At 40.0% G+C, this 9,750-nt stretch overlaps 2 long non-coding RNA genes across 2 annotated transcripts; one reads left to right on the forward strand and one right to left on the reverse strand.

Moving 5' to 3' along the window:
• Positions 1-2,174: 2,174 nt before the first annotated feature.
• LOC117555193 lies at positions 2,175-3,454 on the forward strand. Its single transcript, XR_004570368.1, has 3 exons — positions 2,175-2,233; positions 2,770-2,875; positions 3,210-3,454. It is a non-coding gene; the product is annotated as an uncharacterized LOC117555193 (long non-coding RNA).
• A 2,339-nt stretch (positions 3,455-5,793) lies between these two features.
• Positions 5,794-6,901, reverse strand: LOC117555045. The gene is made up of 3 exons (XR_004570352.1): positions 6,858-6,901; positions 6,124-6,283; positions 5,794-5,907 (listed from the first exon to the last, which is right to left on the reverse strand). It is a non-coding gene; the product is annotated as an uncharacterized LOC117555045 (long non-coding RNA).
• Positions 6,902-9,750: the final 2,849 nt, after the last annotated feature.

The following is a 9,750-nucleotide window of genomic DNA, read 5'->3' on the forward strand; positions in this document are numbered from 1 at the left end:
GAAGCATCACAAGGATTAATGATCGAATTAAGGACATTAAAAAGAAGTTGAGGTTTATGGCTGTTTTTGGAGATTAACAGAGAAATATACTCTGTTTTGGCTGCTTTGACTGCCGTCTGATAATCGGAAAGGCAAGCACGAAGAATTTCTAAGGAGACATGAAGTTTATCCTTTTTCCATTTTCTCTCTGCACGCCTGCAAGCGTGTCTAAAAGCGCGAGTACAATCATTGTATCATCTTTCTCTTTATCTCTATGCACTAATGTCTCATGAAGGCATATTATTAACTCAGCATCCAGGGCATCATCTCTGGAGTTTTTTGTTTCCCACCTGGCGGGTCATCAGTTTTAAAGGTTACATCTGGACAATGAGTGGGGGCTGCGCCTGTTGTCTTGTTCCTGGCGCCTTATTATTTATTATCATCCTTCTGGATCCATGTTTTTTTCTAAATATATGTTCATATTATAATTTGGATTTTCATTCGGAGTAGTTCATTTTGGAATTTTATTATCGTTGTTAATCTATAAACACTACACCCTTTGCACATCTGTCCGTCCTGGGAGATTCCTCCAATGTTGTTATTTATAGACAATTATTTTAATGGCCGACAGGTGCCAACGCGTTACAACGGCCCAAAACATTTCCATTTGAACACAATGCAGCTTCAGAAACGATGAAAATATAAAAATCACAAATGGGCAAAACACATGCAAATGAAGGAACGTCTTCAATAGCTAACCAAGTCATTTTTAAATCTTCTGACGAAATACGTACAATCATGAAACAAGCCTACATGGGCCAACAGCTACAGTTCTGTCCATGTGAATTTGAGCGTTTCCGTTTCTTGCTACGCTTCTTGCAGCATTTAGTATTTGTAATGTTTTCTAAATGCTGCACATGTGTTGTCAAGTAGGTGAAGATATTTCTTAATTGGCATGTGTCTTGGCACATCTGTGTTTTTATATTTGCATTGTTTCTGAAGATGCAGAGCATTTCTCCCTAACGGAAATGTTTTGGGCCGTTGTAGCACATTTGCACCTGTGGGCCACCGTAAATATTCCAATCCTACTGTAGCAGGATAGACTGTTCAGCCCTATCACCATACAGGGCAACCTTTATAAAGAGGGGTCAGTGTCGCTCTTTGGCACGAAGGCCACTTCCGGGTTCCGCTGACGTGCTTTCTCCACTGGCACCGGTGAGTTTGCAGTGGCTGCCGTTTGTGATTGATTGATTGATTGATTGAAAAGTTTATTAACAGCTTGTATATTGGGTACAGTACACCTAGCATGACAATTAGCCTAAATACTAAATGTATCGCTGGTTGTTGACCCTTGCAGGGATCCTGCAGCCCATGTCTGCTGCCACTGTAAATGAAGCTCTCCTGCTGTGTGTTTGTCTGAACTTGGCCTGATCGGTAGGTAGACCTTCTGCTAGTATCATTCTTCCTGAATGTTCTTAACCTAGTATTGTTATCGTAACATCACCTTAAATGTAATGTCTGCTAGGCTCTGCGCTGGAAGCGTGATAAAGGACTGCTGTTTTGCCTCCACGTCTGTTTTGCCTCCACGTCTGTGTTGCATCCACGACTGCTCTAAGTTTACGAGTGTCTTGCCTGCAATAGTATGAAGCTGCAGCGTCGGAGGCTGCACTCTCAGGACCGCACTCCCACGACCCTAGTTGTTTTGCGTATTGTGTTGTGTACTTACCATAGACTGTATATATAAAGTAACATATTATATCTTATATTATTAATATATATATATAAATAATTCTGATAAAATGTTATTCCAGCGTCAATAAATGAGTGTTAATCCCAGTGTGTACAACATCACATGTCATTCTACGGTGGCCGGCAGGTGCAAACGCTAAACAACGGCCGGAAACACACACATAAGCAGGAAACACCTTCAAATAATGAAATGAAAAACCAACAAACCCTGAAAACACATACAACAGAAAACGCTGCATTTACAGAAATGATGCAAGCTAAACCTACAACACACAAACCCTGAAAACAAACGCAACAGAAAAACGCTGCAAATACAAAAACGATATACAAAGTCAAAAGCACATAGGCCTACAACCGAAAAACACATTACAAAAAAAAAAACATTCCGGAAGTGCTTCAGGCCTCTAGGGGGCGCGCTACGTGGAACAGATCGATGTATGACCAGACATAGAGAGAACGAACAAGAGGAAAGAAAGTTCATTTAAGTGGAGAAAGATATAAGAAGGTAAGTTTTGTTTTGTTTTTTAATACATAGAGCGTCATATTTACCTAGCTAGCGTTAGCGTGCCTAACTACTACACCAGCTGAGGGAGGAGAGCTTCACGTGAAGAGAAGATAAAGTGAGGGAAGAACATTGTAAAGAGATGACAAATCAAGTGCAAGTAAATAACACGGGCCATAGTGAGTATCGCGGAAAAAGGACATTTGAATTCTTAGCAGTTTGTTTATATTTATGTATTTGTGTATAGATGTTGCAACTATACAGAGCTTTAGCAATTGCCTGTAACTATGGTCATGCTAATAAAGCTATTGCATTGAATTGAGAGAGAAAGAGAGAGAGATAAAGTGACAATGTGAAGAGGGACAAAGTAATGACAGGATAGTAGTGTGCATTAGACATTCAAGGAGAGAGAGAGAGACAAATCACAGATTCAACGGTGAACATGATGTATCTATTTATTTAGCTAACCACTATTTAGACTATGTGTTTTTGATTGACTTGATTACATGGATTTACTACATCAATGTATGTCTTTTCAGGCTGCCATGTTTTGTTCTTTCTGTGGCCAACATCTGGGGACAGTTCAAGTGTTCTGTGGCTCCTGTGGCAAACATGTACAGTTTTTGGCAGAAGTTGAACACAACAGTAAGTTCACTTTTTGTATTGTATCTGTTTCAAATGCAAGAAATAAGGATTCAACACACTACTCTGTTTAGAATACTAATTGTAGATGCATACACTAGTTATCAGCATGAAGGACACATTTTTTCATTGTCTGTTTATGTGAAATATGTAGAAGCCATCATTAAATTGTAGACCAACGCATGATTAAATACACAAAACAGCTTATATTATACATTCATAATTGTGTATTAGTTATATCTTTATAAAGAACATTATACATTTAGAATCAGATTTTGAGACAGTGAGCCATGACATGATGTTTTCTTCTTTTTCTCCTTGTGTTTTTGAACTATAGAAGTTGCAATCATCCTCCCAGCATGAAAGTATTCGTCATCTTTTGCAGCTGTTGATAGTTTTTGGTAAATTATTATCACGTTAACCAACAGTTGCCACGTTATCATAAATATATACAGTATAAGATAATTTAATTGTCACGTAAATCAAGCTGCAAAATCCATAAGCAGCTCCTATATTTACAGTACAGTATTGAACATAAGACAGATTTGCGAACATCATTACCTGCATTGTCAAACTTGAGGAATTTCCTGTCCTGTGGACCATCAAATATTCTTCTCATTCTCAGGCATTCCATTAGGAGGGTCAGGAACTCACGCTTGGGACCACCAGTGTCCACTCCATACTCAGTTTGTCCCTCATCATCAGTAAACTTAACCTGCATCTGATGAGAGGGGTCGAATGAGGCCCCTTTGAAGCCGCGGATTGCTCCATCCCACACATTGGCTCTATTAATATTGAACCTGCTGCAAGAGGTATTTTTAATTTTTGCAGAGAGTTCTGCAACAATGTCTGGCGCAGTCAGGTATTCTGTGCTGGGAAAGACAAAGTGATGTATTGTAATATTAAATGATGAAGCTAGTAATAAGATTTACAGTATAGAATTAAAAAAATCAAGTGATAAAAGTAACAATTAATACATTTCCTCTGCAGTTTGCTCCGTTTCCTCTTCTGGCTCAGACTGGCTGTCAATAATGATAAGTGCATACACAGTTGTGTAGTTGCTGCAGTGAGAAGACAGTTGAATAATTACTTTCAAATACATAATATATGCATGACAGTCATATTTGCAAAAGGATGTCGATCCTCTTCCTGGTTTTTTTAATACATTGGGTTCTAAACTGACAACAGCACTTTGTCATACTCCTGCACAATCCTTGTAAACATTTGAAATGGATGCAACAAAAAATATCTGACCTTTGAAAAATATTTGTGGGTGTTTTTTGTATCGTCTTCACTAAGATGTTGTGGGTGTCCTTTGGAAATGTATGAAAGTATAATTGTTCTGCTTCCTGGCAATATTACCCACTGTGATTGGAGGCTATGCAAACAACCAAATGTACAAATAAAAATACACACCAAACAACTGTGTCACGATGCAACTGTCAACATCGTTTACCTATAGAAGGTGTTCTGACCCGGGGCAGACTGGACCTCTTCCTGGAATGGGGTTGGTTCTCCATCCTACTTTTACCCAATAAATAATGATGCAGTTTATCTAATGACAGTGTCATTAGCACACAAAGGTATTTATTGATTTCATGTTCACAAATTCAAACCTACATGGTATAATTACATTTGTAATTAGTCTTACCCGATCAGACGCTGGTTGTGGGTGCCTGAGAGGTCTGATAAAGGTAAACAAAAAATATATTCAAACTACTGTACTGTTAAAACATTCTGCTTCTTGTGGCACAAAATAACATGTTGACATTGTTTTATTTTACCCTGGCAAACTGTTGTCCATTCTGGGAGTGCTCTGTTCATTTGGAAAGTCCCACACCTGCATACAACACACAAATGACTGACTGAAATAAAATAAATTCACTTTAATTAAGAATAAATGCCACGATAGATCCAAACTGACCACGGTGTCAGCAAGACTGTCTCCAGATGGCAACTTTGCAACAACCACACTGTCCTCGTCACTTGAAGAGGTCGTTCCAGTGTAACCTAAGAAAATAAAAGTGTCATGATTAATACTATACAAATAATTGTTCCCCTACGTCTGTACCTATCATCAAATGTTGGTTTGAATCCTGAATAATTGGATTGACATCAATCAGAAAGGATTCAATCGAAACACGAAATGTACATTATATTGTTGACCGTCTGTTTCACTCTCACATTAGGATTTAGGGCACAACAAACCAACATTGTTGTGAGAAAAAAGGTTAATTTAGAATTACAATCCTTAAGAGGGAATTTATATTTAGTTTGAACAGAAGGAAAGTTTGGAAGCTTTTGTTGATACTTAAATTCCATTTGTTCTGCCGCTATTCATAAGACCATTTTACGTCATAAGTTCAACCACGAAGAGAAAGGAATGATGGGTGGAATGAATTGTGTTAAGAAATATAGACAGAACAACTGTTATGTTTACATTTGAACTATTATACAGTTTAGTGCTTTAAACAAGGGGGAATATATGTCAGAAGCACTTACAACTGTTTTCAACGGCTTCAAGAGTACAGATGTACAACGTAATTCGTTGGTAGGGCTTTCCAATGACCTCTTTGTACATCTGTACTGTGAAAGGGGTGTCCGTTCCGGGGATATTTGTTATCATCCTCGCATCAGGGTACAACAAGACATGGGCACCATCTTCCAAGTCCTGGTTAAAGGCTTTCTGCTTTTTTATGGCAGCAGCCAACAGTTCTCCACAGGCCCATTGAGGTTCAACATTAAGGCGAAGTGACCTCCCTCTCACGGGTTTAAGGCAGCCATCCATCCTCCTCATTACTCCAACAGAAATCTGCAAAAAGACAATAATATGCAAATGAATAAAACATTTTTTTGGACATTATATGAGTGTGGTGAGCAGATTTGAATGACAGATGTATTCATAATAGAAAACGTTGCATATCGTCACCAATATCTGTTTATTTTTGGAGTTATGCCGTCCCTTTGTAAAAAAGGTCTCTCCCTCTTTTTTATTTCCCTATATTTCTGAAAGGACTCTACAGCTGAGCTTCCTGCTACAAAAAAAACAGGAATAAAACATTCATTACTCTTCATTATGTTCAATAGGAGTCTCATCCTCAATCCCTTCTGAGGAACATCTTATAACACATTCAACAGTAGGTAAGCCACATAGTTTAGAGATGTATTTGTATAATAACAGAATTCGAACTTTTAAACCAAGTTTTCTATAAATACTTATTGTTTGGTAATAAAACAAACAACCTATTTACCTGCACTGGTGCTAGGCTGTGCACTTAGATGCGCACTAGTGGTGGGCATCTCCTCAGGGACTTTGTTAGTCACATCTTTTAGAAATGTGATGTCTCTGCCACAGACACCACAAAAGCCATGCGAAGATGTCACGCTGGAACCACAGAATGGACAGTACATCTGTGGAGAAATAAAATGTAGGACAGCTAGGTTAAGTCAAAAAGAGTGGATATTTTTCGGCTACCTAAATATTATAATAGTATTAAAGAACGGTCTTTCAATTAACTCATCAGAAGCCAACCTCCTGTCTATCCCCCCACAAACCAAGCACCGAACCTGGGGGGACAGAGCTTTCTCCATCGCTGCCCCCTCCCTCTGGAACTCACTCCCATTAAACATCAGACTGCACCGACCCCCCCACTTTCAAAACACACCTCTTCAGACTGTCTTTTAATGTGGGAATAATGTTGTGTTGCTGTTTTAATATTTTAATTCAACTTTTTACATTTGATTTCCTTTTTATCACCGCATCGCATTTGCGGCTCAGTTGAGGCCCCCTCCAGGAGGTGAGGGCGTGAGACCCCACCCAGTCTGTGTGATCTGCGTGTAGGGAGGGGCGTCCCGGTTCTATACTATATCTATATTATGTCAAGAGTTACATTTAGGTGCACAATGGCTCTTGCAAGCTCTTTGATCAAACACGCTAACGCTAGCTATGTAAATATGACGCTCTATGTATAAAAACAAAACTTACCTTCTTATATCTTTCTCCACTTAAATGAACTTTCTTTCCTCTTGTTCGTTCTCTCTATGTCTGGTCATACATCAATCTGTTCCACGTAGCGCGCCCCCTAGAGGCCTGAAGCACTTCCGGAATGTTTTTTTTTTGTAACGTGTTATTCGGTTGTATGTGCTTTTGACTTTGCATATCGTTTTTGTATTTGCAGCGTTTTTCTGTTGCGTTTGTTTTCAGGGTTTGTGTGTTGTAGGTTAAGCTTGCATAATTTCTGTAAATGCAGCGTTTTTCTGTTGTATGTGTTTTCAGGGTTTGTTGGTTTTTCATTTCATTATTTGCAGGTGTTTCCTGCTTATGTGTGTGTTTTTGGCCGTTGTTTAGCGTTTGCACCTGCCGGCCACCGTACATTTCACCTTCAATTCACGGTTTTCAAAACGTTAGCCACATACTAATGTTAACCGGAATCTTCAGAATAAAAGTGTTAAGTTAATAGTTAGTGTGAACTTCTGGGTTTTTCAGAATAAAACTGTTTTTAAATTAAAACCCTGTATTTAATTTAAATTACGTTATATCAACATTGAAACATTGAGGTTTGGGAGGGAGGAAGAAAGATTAGGATTAGGTAAAAAGGTAGAGAGTGGTTAGGGTTAGGATGGGGGGAAGGGTTAGATTGCGCACTGCATTGAGGGGCTTCAGGCGTTCATGTGAACGTGCTCCGTCACGTGCCGCCGTGACGTGCTCCGTCGGACCTGTTTGTGCGGTTCTACAAGTGCAGTCCTGTAACTGCTGTCTCCGACGCTGCAGCTTCATGCTACTCCTTGCCTGCCTGACTGTTGCCTGGACGGCTGGTCTACCCTCACGGCTGTGTCTGTCTGTACAGCCGGCTTCCTGCCCTACTGTGCTTCACCGCTACACTACTGTCTGGCGGGTGTTGTTCTTGGCCTACATTGTCTGTACCAGCCTCTTGGTATCACTGTGCCTTTGCTCTTCATTACAGGCAGGGCCGCCTTAATGCACGGGCTGACCTGGGCTGAAGCCCAGGGGCCTACGGAGATCGGGGGCCTATCATGAGCCAATACAATTTTTTAAAAATATATATATATATTTTTTCGGGTGTTTTTTAAAAATGTTAAATAAACAAAGTCTTGGCTTTCAGAATATGAAACTTTTATTTCCAAAATCACACGATAAATACATTTTTGAAGTTTGTAAAGGGAAGATGACAGCTCTCACTCGCCCCCCCTCCCTCCGGCTGAAATTTTGAATGTAAGGTGTATAGTAATCATAGATAACACGGCAGGGTCCGTTACAGTTTGTTTTCATCGGATTTCAAAAAAAAAAAGTCTTGGCTTTCAGAATATTAAACTTGTTTCGGCAAATTCAGATGATAAACTTTGAAGCTTGTAATGGCATAATTACAAGCGGAGAACGGAGTAACTTGACGTCACAGCAGGCATAACAACAGCCGGTGTTTCTCGTGAGTATTTTCCCCGGGAAACAAACACAAACGCAAAATTACACAAACACACACACGTATACACACACACACACACACTCGTGAGCTTCCCCCAGACCAGTAATCCAAACGGAAATATCTTCCCTCCATACTATTTTAATCATTTGCTCCGCTAATCAATCAGATCAATGGATTCCAGAGATTTTTCTCAAAAATGATGACTCCGAAACAGTAAGTGGGCACCACTTAACAGCCAATGAGAATATGTTTCACATGTGACTTATTCAAATTGCGAGTGATTGAGTGACAGATGAAGGTTGTTTAGGAGAAAATGTCGGAGAAGAAAAAGTTTGAGAGTGGCGCTCGGAAAAGGAAATTGTTGAGGGAAAAGGAGTTTCGAGACAAGCAGCTATTACAAAAAATACCTAAGTTTACAGGTTATTTTAAACCTGTAGGCCAGGATGAGGAGGAAGGACAGATGAGTTCTGTACCGAGCGGCAGCGGTGCCGGCCTCGGAGCCAAGTAGGCCGTCTGGTTCTGATAGCAATGGAGTAGCGGAGAGGAAAAACAGACAGGAGGGACATTATCTGTTGGAGGAGATGGGAGGACGACGAGGACTTGCTACGTGGAGGCACTGGAGGGGAGCCAACGGCAACCGGACAGATACATGAGGGAGGCCCGATACGTCACTCATCTGGAGGAGAGGACCAGGCGCGCGTAGAGCTGAGTGGAGAAGTGCGATCACAGAGCTTGCCGAGGCTATAAATGACTTTGATTTGTTGTTTAAATAGGGGGCCTACAAAAACTATCAGCCCCAGGGCCTGATGGCAGGTTAAGGCGGGCTTGATTACAGGGCCATATTTTAAACATTGTTATCGCGGACTGTTCGATTAATCTCTGTTCATGATTAGTTATTTCATTGAGTTAAGTTTGTTTTGTTTATTTAATTCAAGATTAAGTAGACTGTTAGGTTGATTTTCGTTTCTTTGGTTTAGTTTTCGACCCTGTTGCTTTAAATTTGTTTATTTCAGTTAATATCAGTTACTTGAAATCAGTATTTTGTAGTATTCTTGACTTTTTATTGTCTTATACTTATCTTATGTGTTGGTCTGTGTATTAATTTGTGTTTACTGTTTATCCCAGTAATTGTTTCTTGTTTGCCTCTCTTAGTTGCTGAGAGCCAAAGGTGTGGTGCTGGTGTCCCCGGTGGTGGCTTCCCCCTTTGTGTGTCGTGCTGTGCTCCCCCCTGATTTGTGTTCCTTCGTGTGAGTGTGTAGTGATCACGGGTGCCTTAATTTACTTTGTTGGGATCCCTCTCACCCCTCGTCACCTCCATCCACTGGTAAGCCTCAGCATCCCTGAATTAAGAGTTCCCCCCCCTTTATTTTCGGTGTGTATAATGATCTTATGGTGTTTTTAATGATATTTTAATGCCAGAAAATAAAACATTTGATA

The sequence above is a fragment of the Gymnodraco acuticeps genome, unplaced genomic scaffold (genome assembly GCF_902827175.1).
Source record: "Gymnodraco acuticeps unplaced genomic scaffold, fGymAcu1.1, whole genome shotgun sequence".
Taxonomy (NCBI): domain Eukaryota; kingdom Metazoa; phylum Chordata; class Actinopteri; order Perciformes; family Bathydraconidae; genus Gymnodraco; species Gymnodraco acuticeps.